General features: G+C 35.3%; 1 pseudogene; it reads left to right on the top strand.

Moving 5' to 3' along the window:
• Positions 1–3,436: 3,436 nt before the first annotated feature.
• On the top strand, positions 3,437–4,778 carry LOC138852199 (NADH-ubiquinone oxidoreductase chain 1-like; annotated as a pseudogene).
• Positions 4,779–18,867: the final 14,089 nt, after the last annotated feature.

Genomic DNA, 18,867 nt, shown 5'->3' with positions numbered 1-18,867 from the left:
TTTCAGGATTTTTCTAGAATTGTTGATTTATGAGTGAAAGTTTCTATTTTAATTGGAAGTTTGTAGAAGAAGTTAATGATAAAAAATAAAATATACCCTAGAGTAAATATTAAAAAAAGATTAAATCAAAGTAAGGGCCCTATTTGAGGCATTCAAAAATATCATAAATATGATAACTTTAATCTGACAAACTAATGTTATTTTTTAACTAATTTTAGTCTCTAGAAGTAGGAGAACTACTTTTTTAGGTTTAAAAGACCTAAACTTTTATAAATTATCTGGAGAGAAGATTAATTATGAATTTCTAGAAATTCAATTCAAGAAAGAGTCTACCGAGATTCTTTCAATTAAAATTGGTATAAATCTATGGTTATCCCCACAAATTTCTGAACATTGGCCGTAGAATAGGCCTGGTCGATTTACTAGAAACCTAATTTGATTGAGTCGTCCTGGGATGGCATCGGCTTTTACTGAAGGAATAGTTCAGGAATGGATTACGTCTGCTGCTGAAATAATAAGACGAATTTGAGTATTAAAAGGAATAGGCATAGCTCCACAAATTTCTGAACATTGACCGAAGAATAGGCCCAGTCGATTTACTAGAAACCTAATTTGATTGAGTCGTCCTGGGATGGCGTCCGCTTTTACTCCTAAAGAAGGAATAGTCCAGGAATGGATTACGTCTGCTACTGAAATAACAAGACGAATTTGAGTATTAAAAGGAATAGGTACTCGGTTGTCAACATCAAAAAGTCGTAAATTTGAGTCAATATCATGGGGTGTTATGTAGGAATCAAATTCGATATTTAGAAAGTCCGAATATTCATAGGATCAATATCATTGATGCCCGACGGTTTTAATTGTAATTCTTGAGTTGTTAGTTTCATCCAATAAATAGAGTAGCTGCAGGGAGGGTATAGCGATGAAAATTAAGATGATAGTAGGTAAAATAGTTCAGATAATTTCAATTTCTTGGTTTTCAAGTAAAAATCGGTTAATAAGTGAGTTTAGTGCTGAATTAATTAAAATATAAGCTACTAGTGTAGTGATGAGAATAAGAATAAATATGGTGTGATCATGGAAGTATTTAATTGTTCCATAAGTGGGGAAGCGCTGTCTTGAAGTCCTAAACATCCTCATGTTGGCATCTCTAAAAGAAGGTAATTCCTTCCTGGTAGGAGCTTAAACTCTATACATCTATCTGTCATTTTAGATAATTAGAAATTAGAGGAATTTCTGCGTATCTCTGATCAGCAGGAGGGTAAGGGTGCTGTCATTCAATGGATGAAGGTAGGAAGGAAGGAGAAGAAATATTACTTTTTGATATTAAAGCTTCTCAAACAATAATTATGAATCAGAAAACGGCTACTAGTGAAATAAGTGATCCGATTGATGAAACAATATTTCATGATGCGTAAGCATCGGGATAGTCCGAATATCGTCGTGGTATGCCATTTAATCCTAGAAAGTGCTGGGGAAAAAAAGTTAAGTTAATTCCTAAAAATATAGTAAAGAAATGAGGTTTCAATCACGAAGGGTTCAGAGAAAATCCAGTAAACAAGGGAAATCAATGGACAATGCCTCCAAAAATCCCAAATATGGCTCCTATAGATAGGACGTAATGGAAATAGGCTACAACATAGTAGGTGTCATGAAGAATAATGTTGATTGAGGAGTTTGCTAAAATAACTCCTGTTAAACCACCTACTGTAAATAAGAAAATAAATCCTAGGGTTCATAGAAGTGAAGGCGTATATGAGAATTGAGAACCTTGGAGAGTTCTTAATCACCTGAAGATTTTAATTCCTGTAGGGATGGCAATAATTATGGTTGCTGATGTGAAATATGCTCGGGTGTCAACATCTATACCTACGGTGAACATGTGGTGGGCTCACACAAGGAACCTCAGAATCCCAATTGCTGTTATGGCATAAATTATTCCTAGTGTTCCGAATGCTTCTTTTTTGCCTGATTCTTGTGTAACAATGTGTGAAACTATACCGAAAGCTGGGAGAATTAAGATGTAGACTTCGGGTGTCCAAAAAATCAGAATAAGTGCTGGTAAAGAATAGGGTCACCTCCACCAGCTGGATCGAAGAAAGTAGTGTTTAAATTTCGATCTGTAAGAAGTATGGTAATTGCTCCTGCTAGAACGGGAAGGGATAGAAGAAGAAGTACCGCGGTAATGAAAACGGACCATACAAATAAAGGTATTCGATCTATGGTTATTCCCCTTGTTCGTATGTTGATTGCTGTAGTTATAAAGTTTACAGCTCCTAAAATTGAGGAAACTCCAGCTAGATGAAGGGAGAAGATTCCGAGATCAACTGATGCTCCCGCATGAGCGATTGATGCTGCTAGAGGAGGGTAAACTGTTCATCCGGTTCCAACACCCCTTTCTACTATTCCTCTTGTAAGAAGGAGAGTGAGAGAAAATGGTAGAAGTCAAAATCTTATATTATTTATTCGAGGGAAGGCTATATCAGGTGCTCCAAGTATAAGTGGAACTAATCAGTTTCCAAAACCTCCAATCATAATCGGTATAACTATGAAGAAAATTATTACGAAGGCGTGGGCTGTAACAATTGCATTATAAATTTGATCATCTCTAATTAGTCTTCCTGGTTGACCTAGTTCGGATCGAATAATCAATCTTAGTGAGGTACCTACTATACCAGATCAAGCTCCAAACACAAAGTACAAGGTACCAATATCTTTATGATTTGTTGAAAAAAACCATCATTGCGTTAGGCTTTATAGTGGAAAAAAGACGTTAAATTGCAAATTTGAAGATGTAGAGATTACTAAAGCTTAGGGAAAAATAAATTTTCATAATATAGGTAGCAATACTACATGAGCAGTTCTATCAAAACTGTCCTTTTTATCAGGCACTATACTTATTGTAGGAAGTTAGAATTATAGTGAATTAGCTGTAATTAATATTTAATTTAAGTAGTATTCTTAGAAGATTAAATGTAGAATTGGGGATAACTGTTTACTTTAATAGGTTGGGAAAAGCTTAAAGTTTGATTCTTGGTTGAAGTTTTATTTTATAATTAGTGTATATGCATATCCTAGTGAGTAGAGAATGAAAAAATAAAGATAATTTATGATACAATCATAGTTTTGTTATTCGCAGTACGGAAGATTAAATATTGGATTAGGATTTTATTTAGTAAATTATAAAAAGCTTGATGAAATTTTGTGCCAGCAATCGCGGTTAGACTTAAAAGTTTAGTAAAAGTATTTTAGTTTAGGTTATTCTTATATTTAAAGGTAAATTGAGATTTATAACAATAAAAGGTGAAATTGGTTTATTGAAAATAAATGGAAGTTGAATTATAAAGGGGAAGGGGCCAGAAAATTAAGACATAAACCAGGATTAGATACCCTGCTATACTTAAAAGGTAAAAATAAGACTTGAATATTAGTAGATATGGTCTTTAAATTCAAAGAATTTGGCGGTATTTTAGTCTTGTTAGAGGAACCTGTTCTGTAAATGATACAACACGAAGAATCTTACTTACTCTTGTTTAACAGTTTGTATACCATCATTATTAGATAACCTTTATTGGGGAAGTTATTGAAATTTAAGAAGTTAAAGTATATTAGATCAAGGTGCAGTTTATGGGTGAGAAGAAATGGGTTACAATAAAATTTATTTATTACGTATTAGTGATTGAATAGTTTCTGTGAAGGAGGATTTAATTGTAATACACAATTTAGTAAGTTAGTGTGATATAAGAACTAAAATATGTACATATTGCCCGTCGCTTCCATTTAAGGTGGAATAAGTTGTAACATAGTAGGTGTACCGGAAGGTGCACCTAGAATTAAATTTACTTTGGCAGAAAATATGCGTTAGATTTAGAATTTAATTATATAGAAAATATTCTATAAGTAAAAGCATTGGGAATAATGCTGTGATTGTTACAACTGTGAGATATTTAATGTTGATGGTTTGTGTATTAGTTGGAGTGGCATTTGTGACTCTTCTGGAGCGTAAAATTTTAGGTTACATTCAAATTCGTAAAGGTCCAAATAAGCTAGGTATTTTAGGATTACTTCAGCCCTTTTCGGATGCTGTAAAATTGTTTATAAAAGAGCAGAATTCGCCAGTAATATCTAATTTTTTACCTTATTATTTATCGCCGGTATTTGGTTTATTTGTTGCTTTAATTTTGTGAAGGGTGATTCCGTATGATTTAGGATTAGTAAATTTTGATATAGGTGTATTATTTTTTTGTGTTGTTTAAGATTAGGTGTTTATCCTTTAATAAGAGCTGGATGAGCTTCAAATTGTAAATATTCTTTGTTGGGAAGTCTTCGTGCTGTAGCACAGACTATTTCATATGAGGTAAGATTGGCTTTAATTTTATTATCTTATGTTTTTTTTAGTAGGGAGATTTAGGTTTATGGAATTAAGATATTATCAAGAAAGAATGTGATTTGTTTGATTGACGTTCCCATTGTCTATGGTCTGATTAGGTTCTTGTTTGGCAGAGATAAATCGTACTCCTTTTGATTTTGCAGAGGGAGAATCCGAATTAGTTTCTGGATTTAATACTGAATATAGAAGAGGAGGTTTTGTGTTAATTTTTATAGCTGAGTATGTTAGAATTTTGTTTATGAGCGGAGTATCTACATTATTATTTTTAGGGGGAAGAGTTCTAAGACTAGGATTTTATATGAAATTGGTAATGGTTAGATTTATATTTATTTGGGTGCGAGGAACTTTACCACGATTGCGATATGATAAATTGATGTATATAGCTTGAAAAAGGTTTCTTCCCATATCTTTAAATTTTTTAATTTTTTTTTTTATGAGTAAAATTAATTTTAGTATAAACTAAATTTATATATTGGTGGGTATTGGAAAAATCTTCCTTTAAATGCTTTCAAAACATTTGTTTTAAATAAACTAAATAACAACTCTAGGAGTAAATCTGTTAAAAGGGTAATTAAATTGTTAGTAATATAATAAGAAAAATAAATAATAGTTAGAGATTGTCCTGTAAAGATATAAAGATCTTCTACAGGTCGAGACCCAATCCATGTCAATAAAATGATTGTGGAGATAAGAGTTCAAAATAGAAGTTGGTTCAAAGGATAAAAAGTTAGACCTTGAAATTTTGATAACGAGGTAAATGGAAGAAATCAAAGGATTGCTACTGATAAAACCAAAGCGATAACTCCACCTAATTTATTTGGAATAGATCGAAGAATAGCGTATGCAAACAGAAAATATCATTCAGGTTGAATATGTACTGGTGTAACCAGAGGGTTAGCTGGAATAAAATTATCAGGATCCCCAAGGAGGTATGGATTTAAAAGAGTTAGGAGGACTAGGATTATAAATATAACTAGAAATCCTACAATATCTTTAAATGTAAAGTAGGGATGAAAGGGAATCTTATCTAGAGTCTTCTCTAGATAAGATTCCCTTTCATCCCTACTTTACATTTAAAGCGGCAGCAGAAGATTTAATTCCCTCGGCATCCTACCAGCTCTTCTTCCTCAAAAAAGATCATCGCTCATCAAAACTTGTGATGGCCTAAGTGAAAGTTCAACTACATGAACCCACGTAGACCACAAAATGACCCAAGAATACTAAGAATGTAACCCAAATCTTGACAAAATTAGAAGATCTAAGGAAGACAGCCCTGCTAACCCAAACACTGCCTCCGCTGCCAGACAACCACTTAACCCAAGCTCCGAGAAAACAAGCCTTCTCCATTGCTACACAGTATCTACTTCAGTGATACTATGAAAGGATATCGCAGAAGAAACAACATCAGTAATAAAAGAATAACAGCAAGGACCCTAGAACTCAACTTGTCTACCCAGCAGGACGCCGGTGTATCATCAACCCCCCTCACCGCCGCCACCCAGGGAACAACAACAACAACAAACATGGCTGACTCCCCCTCCAACTCCACTCCCTTCAAAGGATTCACCCATGATTACTCAGGTATGATTATTCCTGACAATATCAAGGACTACATCGTTGCTCTAGAAAACGAAATCAAAGATATCAAAGCAACACTCGAGCGACGAGAATCCAAGATAACCAACCTCGAGAACAAGATCCAAAACCTTGAAGAGAAGATTACATCGGGAAGTGTTGACACAGAAAATACTCTGAAAGCAGCTATAGCCAGTCACACTGAGCAAATAACTACAATAAATATGAAGGTTGAAGAAGCAATCAAGGACTGGAATCAGAACATGCACACTCGACTAAATGAATACCTTGATTTCCAAGACGACAAAACTGAACAAGATAAGTTGTCTGATGCAGTTATAATAAACAGTCCACACATTCCAAGTGACATAACCCAAGCACAGTGCAAAGAAACTGCTGTCAGGATAATACAGGACCACGTACAAGTCATCGTGCAAAACAATGAAATCAAAGAAACACGTTTGCTAGGAAAACCAGGAAGTAAACACAGTATAATGATCCGACTTCATTCATACGATAAAAGAAAGGACCTAATTAAATCAGCAATTACAATGAAAAATGGAGTGTACATAAATGAGTGTCTAACAAAAAAACGTCAAAACCTTCTGTTCAGGCTGAGAAAACTTAAACAGGAAAACAAAATACATCAGTGTTTCACGCGAGATGGGAAAATACTAGTAAGGAAAACATCAACAGGACAACAATATACCATCTCAAACGAACATGATTTCTCTACCTTCCTTAGAAAAGCTGACATTTCTGTAACAGATTAGATAAGTGCCCTTAATACATATATACGTGTGGTGCATATAGTGTACGTTACTATTATATTGTGCATTATTATTTTTATTATTTTTCATCACTAGCTAATGCCAACTACCTCCAATACTTTATACTTCTTTCTTACTGCTATTAATTGCTCATAATTTTAAGTTACAAGTCAAATCTTACTCCAAATTAATATTATTCATTATTCTTACCTGTCCATTTAATTTTGTTTACCACTACTTGTTTTTTTAGTCACTTTTTATTGTGTGTGCAATTAGTGTATATTCCAATTACTTTTTTGCAAGTACCAAAACTATCTTTTGCTAGCTAGTACCAACTACCTCATTTTTTTTTTACTTTTTATTGTGCAATAAACTGCTCAACTTATTTAATATTACAAATCAGATCTTACTCCTAAACCAATATTATTTCATAGTGACTATCTGTCCATTTAACTTTGTTTACCATTACTTAATTTTAGTCCCTTATATATTTTCTCCTTTATTTTAGCTTTATATAACTACCCTAGTTCATATATTCACAATTGTTAAAATAATCAAGGTTCTATTCTCAGGTGCTAAAGTGTAATAAGTTCACTATTTTGCCATTATATTCCAAAGCTCATTTATTTGATTACCACTTTATTGTTCACCACAACTTATATTAGTCCCTTTTATATTATAATTTTATATTATAATTCTAACTTTAAAGAATTACCTTTAAAGTACTACCTACTATCATATTCCCAAGCTCCATTATTTGATCATCACTTTATTTGTTCACCACAAATTATTTTAGTCCCTTTTATATTGTCTCCTACCTTAGCTTATTTTTGTTAAATAATTCAGGTGCTATTTTTTAGCTTTAGAATTTTGTTTTATACTTAATTCTAACTATAGATTCAATTTAATGACTTAAAAAATTACTACAATCTTCAGAGCCAGCAACATTATTTTACATTATTAACCCTTTCAGGGTCCAAGGCCCAAATCTGGAGTCACGCACCAGTGTCCAAGAATTTTCAAAAAAAAAATTTGTTATTTTTTCTTATGAAATCGTAGAGAATCTTTTTGTGAAGGTAATAAAACAAAAAGTACGAAATTTGGTGGAAAATTGACGAAATTATGCTCTCGCGAATTTTGATGTGTCAGCGATATTTACGAATCGGCGATTTTGCCGACTTTGACTCCCATTTTAGGCCAATTACATTATTCCAATCAACCAAATTCTTAGCTATTTCACTAGTATTACTTCTATTCTATCGATTGAGCACAAGAAATCGCCAAGTCAACTGTTTCAACTACAAAATAAAGTGATCGGAAATTGTTAATTTGGCCAATTTAACACAAAGTTCAAAATATTCCAATTTCAAAATAGGGTCCAGAATAAACAATGTAGGCATTCCTGGCACTAAACTAACATTTCCTCTGTTCATTAGTTATGTTTTGAGGCTTTACAAATAAATTCCATTTTGATTTTTTATTCACATAATGAATTTTTATTCACACCAAAAAATAGAAGATTTACTGTTATGCAATACTGTAATAATTGTATAAATATCATCACCATATTTGTGAATGTATATTAGACCCACCAGCTGACGTGTATTAGACGTGTGAGGTCGTTTGTTTACTCTTGAATATCGGCAAAAATTTAACATTTCCGCTACTTTGAGCTCAGTTTCAAGCCATTTCCAGTGCTAAAACCAATCAAAATCATCTCTATTTCTGTAATATGTCTTCCATTCTATCAAATGAGACCAAGAAATCGCAAATACAACTATAAAAAACATACGAAAAAACACTGCAAAGTTGCTGTTTTAATCGAAAAATCATGATTTCATTTTTTTTCTCTCATTATACACAGTGTGCTGCAGGATCTGTTTTATGTGGTGCACACATACCACATAGATGTATTCTCTCATATCTAGGCCCAAATGTACCACTCACAGTTTATCAGAGTGAGCTGAGCTCATGGCGTAGATCTACGGTTTGGACCCTGAACGTAAAGCCGTAGATCTACGGGACGGACCCTGAAAGGGTTAATTTAATGACTTAAATGAATCAAACAGTTACTGTAATTACTACACAGCAGAACAATCAAAGGCACTTCTCAGAGCCAACAACAACATAACTATCTTTAACTACAATATCAGATCTTTAAGCAAGCATTACGATGACCTCATAGCATTACTAAATTCCTTGCATGCCAATATGTCCATCATTACACTAACTGAAACCTGGCTAAAGCCTGATACTACAGATGTCTATGCCATTCCTGGTTACACAGCCATACACAACTGTAGGCCAGACCAACAAGGGGGTGGCACAGCTATATACTACTCAGACCAACTAGAATGTATCACTAATACTTGCACAAGGGATGAACATGGGGAATATATAATAGCTAAATTCAAATCCAAATACCTACAAAAACCTCTCACATTGATAAACATCTACAGAGTTCCACAGTCAAACATTAGCCAATTTAGTCAAAACCTAGGAAGTATGATAACTGATGCACGCATGAACAAAGATCACTTACTACTCTCAGGTGACTTCAATATAAATCTCCTGCAAGACCAGGACCCACACGTTACTGAATTCACAAACACAATGAGTAACTGCATGTTGCTACCAACAGTAACAAAACCTACAAGAGTTACAGAGACTAGTGTTTCCCTACTTGACCACATCTGGACCAACACCATATCCCCTTTAAAATCAGGCATAATTACAGATAATACCACAGACCACTACCCTACTTTCCTCATAACAACTCTTCGTAAATACCCCAAGACACTACTAAAGTCACCTTCAGACTTCACAATGAGGCAGCCATTAATAACTTCACAACAGCAGTAGCAAACATTGACTGGCACACTGAGCTAGAAATCTATACAGATATTGACGAATGTATTAATAATTTTCTAAAAAAGACCCAATACCTCTATAACAAGCACTGCCCTAAAAAAACTAAACAGATGACAGCTAAGAGACTGAACAGTCCCTGGCTAACACCCAGCATTCTCAAATCCATAAATACAAAACACCAATATGAAAAACAGTACAGAATGGGTCACATAACCAGAGACCAAACAAAACGTTACTCGTCAATCCTAACCAGCCTGATAAGAAGGGCAAAAAAATTGTATTATGAGAACAGATTATCCAACTTACGAGGTGATATAAAAAAGACCTGGAAAACCCTATCAGAAATTCTGGGAACAAAAAAGATATCACGAAATAGCGAAATAAAATTAGCAAAATCAGATGAACCCCAACTCCCACCAACAGAAACAGCAAACAGACTCAATGATTTCTTCTCCACTATAGGACAAAACCTTGCCAATAAAATCCCAAGCTCAGATACCCCACCAAATGACTACCTCACTGGCAACTACCCGAACACACTGTTCCTAGCTCCGACTAACCCATACGAAGTCTCCCTTATTATCAACGCACTAAAAAACAAGGCAGGAGATTTAAATACCTTACCACCCTTTATATACAAAAAAGTGTCACAAGTGCTATCACCAATCATTGCAACACTCTTTAACAAATCCATTGAATCCTCCACCTTCCCTACAGTACTCAAAATAGCAAGGGTCACCCCGATCCACAAAGGAGGAGACCAAACAGAGTTGAATAACTATAGGCCAATATCCAACTTACACCCTCTCTCAAAAATCTTCGAAAAATTAATTCATAAACGAATCTACTCCTACCTCATCTCCCAAAACATACTCAACCCCTGCCAATTTGGATTCAGGCCTAATAAAAATACTAATGATGCTATTATACACATGCTAGAACATATATACACTGCAATAGAGAAAAAAGAAGTCCCACTGGGGATCTTCATTGACTTACGTAAAGCTTTTGATACAGTTGACCATGACTTGCTCCACGTAAAATTGTCACACTATGGTATAAGAGGGCACTCCCTCAACTACCTCAAGTCATACCTCAGCAACAGAAGCCAATATGTGTACGCAAATGGGGCAAACTCTTCTGCACAACCAATTACAGTTGGTGTCCCACAGGGAAGTGTCCTTGGCCCTCTTCTCTTTCTCCTATACATAAATGACCTACCAAATGCTTCGCAATTACTCAAACCCACACTATTTGCAGATGACACTACATACGTCTTCTCTCACCCGAGCCCAGTCACGCTAGCCAATACTGTAAATACCGAATTACAGAAAATATCTACCTGGATGAGGACTAACAAACTTACACTAAACATTGACAAAACCTACTTCATTCAGTTTGGTAACAGAGCTACAGATGTCCCTCTTAACACACTAGATAACACTATCAATACTGTACACTAGACATAACTATCACCACTTTTCATTTATCACAACTATCACATCACACTAGAGAAAACTATCATAACTATACAAAACTATCACCATTACATAATATATAAAACTAATGACCACTCAACATTATATAAAACTATGACCACTAAACAGTAGCTTTAACGATCGCCACTTCACACTAGACAAAATTATTACTACTGTCGCCTCTACACTCTAAACAAACTATGACCACATTCACTGTGGCTCAAATGTCGGTTTACATGTTGGTAGCAGTGACAGCGTGGATGATCAGGTCCTGATCCACCATGAGGCCTGGTCATGGACCAAACCATGTGTTCATTGACCCCTGAAACCTCATCCAGGTATATCCAGGTATACATCTCACTAAACAGTTCCAACGTCACTATATTCTAGACAAATATACTATTTCATCCCTCTTCAAGAGTATTTTCAGTAGTATATGTTAAGAAGTTATAACTGAATTTACTTAACTTATCAATCTTCCCAGTAATCTAATTGTCTTTATTGTTACATAATGGACGGCAAACCAAACTTTCTGGAGAACCTGACTAAGTGTCAGTCACTCACTGACCAAATTTTGGCCTTAAAGGAGCAACTGCTATGTCTTCCCAAAATTTGGCGAAGATCACCTCGAAAATTGGTCCTACTACAGATGTGCGAAGAAGAATTAAAAAATATCAGAGAAATCCAGAAAAAAATTAATGGCTGAATTCCTCACTCTGGTACCTGAGCAGCAGTCTGGATGTCTATGTGAATACTAAAATACCAGAAACCCACAATAATAAGGCTATTTTTTTGTATCATTTTATTTTGTAAGGAAGTGAATAATTAATACTCTTTGTGCATTTAAAAAAAAGGGAAAGTATAGTGGCAATTTATGATAACTTACGAGTGCATCCACGTGCGTGTTTTTCCGGAATACGAGCAGTTGCTCAGGCCAATTTTTTACTTCCAGACACGAGCAAAATTTCCAGATGCGAGCAGGCCTCATGGGAGGTTCCTTGGCGCAGGTGTGGGGCTCTTGCTCTTGATCTAGGGAATTGGATCTCAGTTGTTTTGTTGGACTATCTTATTGAAACTTGGGTAATGTATGATGGAAAGATGCTTCTTAACATACACCAAAAATGAAAGAAATCAGACCATAAATAATGGAGTTCACTTCTCAGCCATTAGCCTCCCTTTAGCAGTATATTTTCACATAGTTTTTATGGTAGTATTCTCAATTTTTTGGTCTCATTTGATAGAATGGAAGATATACTACAGAAATAGATATGATTTTGATTGGTTTCACGATGAAAAGTACCTTGAAATTTAGCTCAAAGTAGCAGAAATGTTCGATTCTTTGGCAGTGTTCAAGAGTAAAAAATGACGTCATTGTCCAATACCTGTCCGATTGGCACTTCCCCTCAACCTTCACATATTGGAAAGCTCTTCAACATGCTAGCAAAAGTGGGAGCAGACATCATGAGGTAACAGTGGCAGACAACAGTGAGAGAAGCAGCAGTGGCAGACATCATGAAGCAGCAGTGGCAGACATCATGATGGCAGACATCATGAAGCAGCAGTGGCAGGTAACATGAAGCAGCAGTGGCAGAAAACATGAAGCAGAAGTGGCAGACAACATGAAGCAGCAATTGCAGACAACATGAAGCAACAGTGGTAGACATCATGAAGCAGCAGTAGCAGACAACATGAAGCAGCAGTGGTACACCTTGTACCTAAAAAGCAACCTTGTTGTACCCTGGTAGCAACCTTGTTGTACTCTATACTATCAGTGAGTTTCCAAACACCTACACGAGATGGCAGTATCAAAACAATGCTCAGTCCACCCCACTCGGGGTGACAGTGCTGAGAAGAAGAAGAGGATGATTTCCATGGAATTAAAGCAGGAAATCATAGATAAACAAACTAGGAGGAGAGTTAAGGACTTGGCTGGGCAGTTCCAGCATACAACTTTTACTATATGTACAATACTAAAGCAGGAGTCAGTGACAAATTGTAGCATTAAGAGTGTAGCAATTAGGTGTAGCATAAGGAGTGTAGCAATTAAGTGTAGCATTAGGAGTGTAGCAATTAAGTGTAGCAATTATAAGTCACTGACTTTCTTGGGTTATCCTAGGTTCTCTACATATGGTGACCCTATTAACCACAAAAACAACAACGGCCATTTTCACCACCACTAAAGCTCAGCATTGTAATACTTATAGAGAATATAGTTTGAATTGAATTGAATTGAATTGAACCACTAGCCACATGTGTAATGATATGTATTTTATTCACTCTAGTGTATATATCATGTTTCTATGTTATTAATATTATTTAATATGTCATCTTAGATGAATTGTGATAGATAAATAAGCCATAGAGTTGATACGTATTAGGAAAATATTGAAGTCTTTTGTCGTGCCTGAAATTCTACTGGAACTCATTAATTCCATTTCAGTTAATTTAAATGAGGAAAATGACTCAGCAAATGAACAAATCCAGATGCAAGCAAGGTCATGGAATGGATTAAACTTGTAAGTAGAGATTCCACTGCAATTTAAGAGGAAGCTAATAAGATGACGGAAGGTGTAGTTTGGTTATGAATATATTAATAACATCTGAGAGGAAGTTAAGATTAGGAAAGATATAGTATGGCTATGAATATATTAATAGCCTTTCAGAGGAAGATAAGGAAAGGGTGTAATGTCATTATGAATATGTTATTAACATTCTGAAGCAGAGGTTTTTATTATAGTGTGGAAATGTAATTTTGATTTAAGGTTGAGGATTTCACATCAAGACATGGAATGACTGGAAGTTCTGTTATGGTATTAACCCTTTGACTGTCGTACACCCCTGTTGCAAATCCTGAGGTGTCTCCTGGTGTCGCAAAATTTAAAAAAAAAAAAATTATTTTTTCTTATGAAATGATAGAGAATCTTTTCCCGATTGTAATGACACCAAAAAAACGAAATTTGATGGAAAACTGACGGAATTATGCTCTCGCGAAGTTAGCGACCTCGGCGCTGTTTACAAATCGGCGATTTCGCCCACTTTGAGCCCTATTTTCGGCTAATTCCATTGTTCCAGTCGCCCAAACTCATAGCTATTTCTTTAGAACTCCATTTTTTCTATCGATTGAGTACAAGAAACTGCCCATTTACCGATTTCAACTACCTAATAATGTGGTCAGAAATTTGCAATTTGGCCAATTTCACGAAAACTAAAAAATATGACAATTTCAAAATAAGGTCCAGAATGAACAATGCAGACATTCCTGGCTCTAAAATAACATTTTCTTTGTTCATCAGTCATGTCTTCAGGCCCCTCTGATATTACTCTTGCTTTCTATTTTGAATTTTTATTCAAACAAAAAATATTAGACTTACTATTATGCAGACTACTGCAATACTGTAATAATTGTATAAATAACATCAACCCATTCATGACTGCATATTAGAATGGCTAGTTGGACATTTATTGGACAATGACATCATTTGTTTACTTTTGAACATTGGCAAAAATCAAACATTTCCCCTACTTTGAGCTCCATTTCTAGGTTCTTTTTATAGTAAAATCAATAAAAATCACCTCTATTTCTATAATATGTTTTCCATTCTATCAAATGAGACCAAGAAAACGAGAAAACAACCATAAATACTATACGAAAATAGACCACAAAGTCGGCATTTTAATTAAAAAAAAACGGTCGGAGTTTTTTTTTTCTCATTATGCACTGCGTGCTCCAGGATTTTTTTTATATGGTGCACACTGACCACACAGACCCATTCTCTCACATGTGGGCCTACCAGCTTTCTCCTGCTTGATTTGAAGCCGCTAGAATTTATGAGTATATATACGTCAAACACAGTACCTCGTAAACGTATATATACGGCCGCGACAGTCAAAGGGTTAATTATGAAAAGTGTTTGTGGTTATAGTGACTGTGGTGGTAATAGTGACAATTGTGGTAATGGGTGTGGGAATTCTGATGTTTGTCGTGATGGCTGTGGTGACGATTGTATTGTCTATGGTGATGTCTGGTGACTGTGATGGTTGTAATGATTGTGTTGATGATTGTATTGAGTTAATGGTTGCAAAATGATTATGATAATTATTGAAATTATTGTGGTGATTTTTGTGGCGATGGTTGTAGTGACTACTGTAGTGAGAGTTGTAGTGATAGCCGAACAAGTTCACAATTTTGCCATTATATTCCAAAGCTCATTTATTTTATAGTACTACCTACTATCATATTCCCAAGCTCCATTATTTGATCATCACTTTATTTGTACTAGTCCCTTTTATATTGTCTCCTTTATTTTAGCTTAAAAAAAAAAAAAAAAAAAAAAAAAAAAAATACCTTAGCTCATTATTTTACATTTGTTAAATAATTCAGGTGCTATTTTTTAGCTTAAGACTATTTACTTTGTTTTATACTTAATTCTAACTATAGATTCACTACAAATCTTATGATTACAAGCATTGATCCAGATACCAACCTCTTATTTAATGACTTAAATGAATCAAACAGTTACTGTAATTACTACACTGCAGAACAATCAAAGGCACTTCTCAGTGCCAACAACAACATAACTATCTTTAACTACAATATCAGATCTTTAAGCAAGCATTACGATGACCTCATAGCATTACTAAATTCCTTACATGCCAATATGTCCATCATTACACTAACTGAAACCTGGCTAAAGCCTGATAGTACAGATGTCTATGCCATTCCTGGTTACACAGCCATACACAACTGTAGGCCAGACCAACAAGGGGGTGGCACAGCCATATACTACTCAGACCAACTAGAATGTATCACTAATACTTGCACAAGAGATGAACATGGGGAATATATAATAGCCAAATTCAAATCCAAATACCTACAAAAACCTCTCACATTGATAAACATCTACAGAGTTCCACAGTCAAACATTAGCCAATTTAGTCAAAACCTAGGAAGTATGATAACTGATGCACGCATGAACAAAGATCACTTACTACTCTCAGGTGACTTCAATATAAATCTCCTGCAAGACCAGGACCCACACGTTACTGAATTCACAAACACAATGAGTAACTGTATGTTGCTACCAACAGTAACAAAACCTACAAGAGTTACAGAGACTAGTGTTTCCCTACTTGACCACATCTGGACCAACACCATATCCCCTTTAAAATCAGGCATAATTACAGATAATACCACAGACCACTACCCTACTTTCCTCATAACAACTCTTGGTAAATTACCCCAAGACACTACTAAAGTCACCTTCAGACTTCACAATGAGGCAGCCATTAATAACTTCACAACAGCAGTAGCAAACATTGACTGGCACACTGAGCTAGAAATCAATACAGATATTGACGAATGTATTAATAATTTTCTAAAAAAGACTCAATACCTCTATAACAAGCACTGCCCTAAAAAAACTAAGCAGATGACAGCTAAGAGACTGAACAGTCCCTGGCTAACACCCAGCATTCTCAAATCCATAAATACAAAACACCAATATGAAAAACAGTACAGAATGGGTCACATAACCAGAGACCAAACAAAACGTTACTCGTCAATCCTAACCAGCCTGATAAGAAGGGCAAAAAAATTGTATTATGAGAACAGATTATCCAACTTACGAGGTGATATAAAAAAGACCTGGAAAACCCTATCAGAAATTCTGGGAACAAAAAAGATATCACGAAATAGCGAAATAAAATTAGCAAAATCAGATGAACCCCAACTCCCACCAACAGAAACAGCAAACAGACTCAATGATTTCTTCTCCACTATAGGACAAAACCTTGCCAATAAAATCCCAAGCTCAGATACCCCACCAAATGACTACCTCACCGGCAACTACCCGAACACACTGTTCCTAGCTCCGACTAACCCATACGAAGTCTCCCTTATTATCAACGCACTAAAAAACAAGGCAGGAGATTTAAATACCTTACCACCCTTTATATACAAAAAAGTGTCACAAGTGCTATCACCAATCATTGCAACACTCTTTAACAAATCCATTGAATCCTCCACCTTCCCTACAGTACTCAAAATAGCAAGGGTCACCCCGATCCACAAAGGAGGAGACCAAACAGAGTTGAATAACTATAGGCCAATATCCAACTTACACCCTCTCTCAAAAATCTTCGAAAAATTAATTCATAAACGAATCTACTCCTACCTTATCTCCCAAAACATACTCAACCCCTGCCAATTTGGATTCAGGCCTAATAAAAATACTAATGATGCTATTATACACATGCTAGAACATATATACACTGCAATAGAGAAAAAAGAAGTCCCACTGGGGATCTTCATTGACTTACGTAAAGCTTTTGATACAGTTGACCATGACTTGCTCCACGTAAAATTGTCACACTATGGTATAAGAGGGCACTCCCTCAACTACCTCAAGTCATACCTCAGCAACAGAAGCCAATATGTGTACGCAAATGGGGCAAACTCTTCTGCACAACCAATTACAGTTGGTGTCCCACAGGGAAGTGTCCTTGGCCCTCTTCTCTTTCTCCTATACATAAATGACCTACCAAATGCTTCTCAATTACTCAAACCCACACTATTTGCTGATGACACAACATACGTCTTCTCCCACCCGAGCCCAGTCACGCTAGCCAATACTGTAAATACCGAATTACAGAAAATATCTACCTGGATGAGTACTAACAAACTTACACTAAACATTGACAAAACCTACTTCATTCAGTTTGGTAACAGAGCTACAGATGTCCCTCTTAACATAATGATAAACGGATCACCTATCACAAAGCTAACAGAGGGAAAATTCTTAGGAATCCACCTTGATAATAGACTCAAATTTCATACACATATACAACAAATTTCTAAGAAAATTTCCAAGACTGTAGGCATACTATCGAAGATACGGTACTATGCTCCACAGTCAGCCCTCCTGGCCCTATATCACTCTCTTATTTACCCCTATCTCACCTATGGAATTTGTGCATGGGGCTCAACAACAAGTAACCATCTCAGACCACTAATTACCCAACAAAAGGCTGCAGTTAGAATGATAACAAATTCTCACTACAGGCAGCACACTCCACCAATATTCAATACACTCAACCTACTCACCATACAAAACATCCATACTTATTACTGCACCTATTACATACATAGAACACTCAACTCTGATATTAACCCTCCCCTCAAACATCTCCTTGCCAACCTCAACAGAACACATGACCATAACACAAGGCACAGATCACTCTTTGATATTCCTCGTGTCCATCTCACGCTATGCAAAAACTCAATGCACATAAAAGGCCCTAAAATCTGGAATTCATTACCTGTAAATATAAAAGAAACACTACCTGTTTATAAATTCAAGTCTCTTCTCAAAGATCACTTACTCACCCAAAACCAAATAAATACTGAATAACTGAACCTTATAAATTGTATATCTTAAATGTTTCTCACAATTATATCACATAAATGTTAAACCTAAAACCCAATCTAACTTTATTATTTTTTAAATACACTACCTAACAGAATACTCCATTCTACTGAATTTACAACAATGCATGCAACCATATGACCTGTCTTTGTAATACTCACTTGTGCTTTATAGTAATCTGTTTACATTAATGTTTTTCACTGATTTCATCATTGCTTAGTTAATCTTAAGTTAATTTTAAGCCAGCCCGTAATGCTATGCATAGTATAAGTGGCTTTGGCATGCTGCTCTTATCTGTATTTTTTTTTTTTTTGTACCTCTGTAAGTGTGCTCAAATTATAAATAAATAAATAAATAAA

This window comes from Cherax quadricarinatus, unplaced genomic scaffold (genome assembly GCF_038502225.1).
Source record: "Cherax quadricarinatus isolate ZL_2023a unplaced genomic scaffold, ASM3850222v1 Contig4917, whole genome shotgun sequence".
NCBI classification, from domain to species: Eukaryota; Metazoa; Arthropoda; class Malacostraca; order Decapoda; family Parastacidae; genus Cherax; species Cherax quadricarinatus.
Note: the sequence above shows the minus strand (reverse complement) of the source record. Positions and strands in the feature narration are given on the sequence as shown.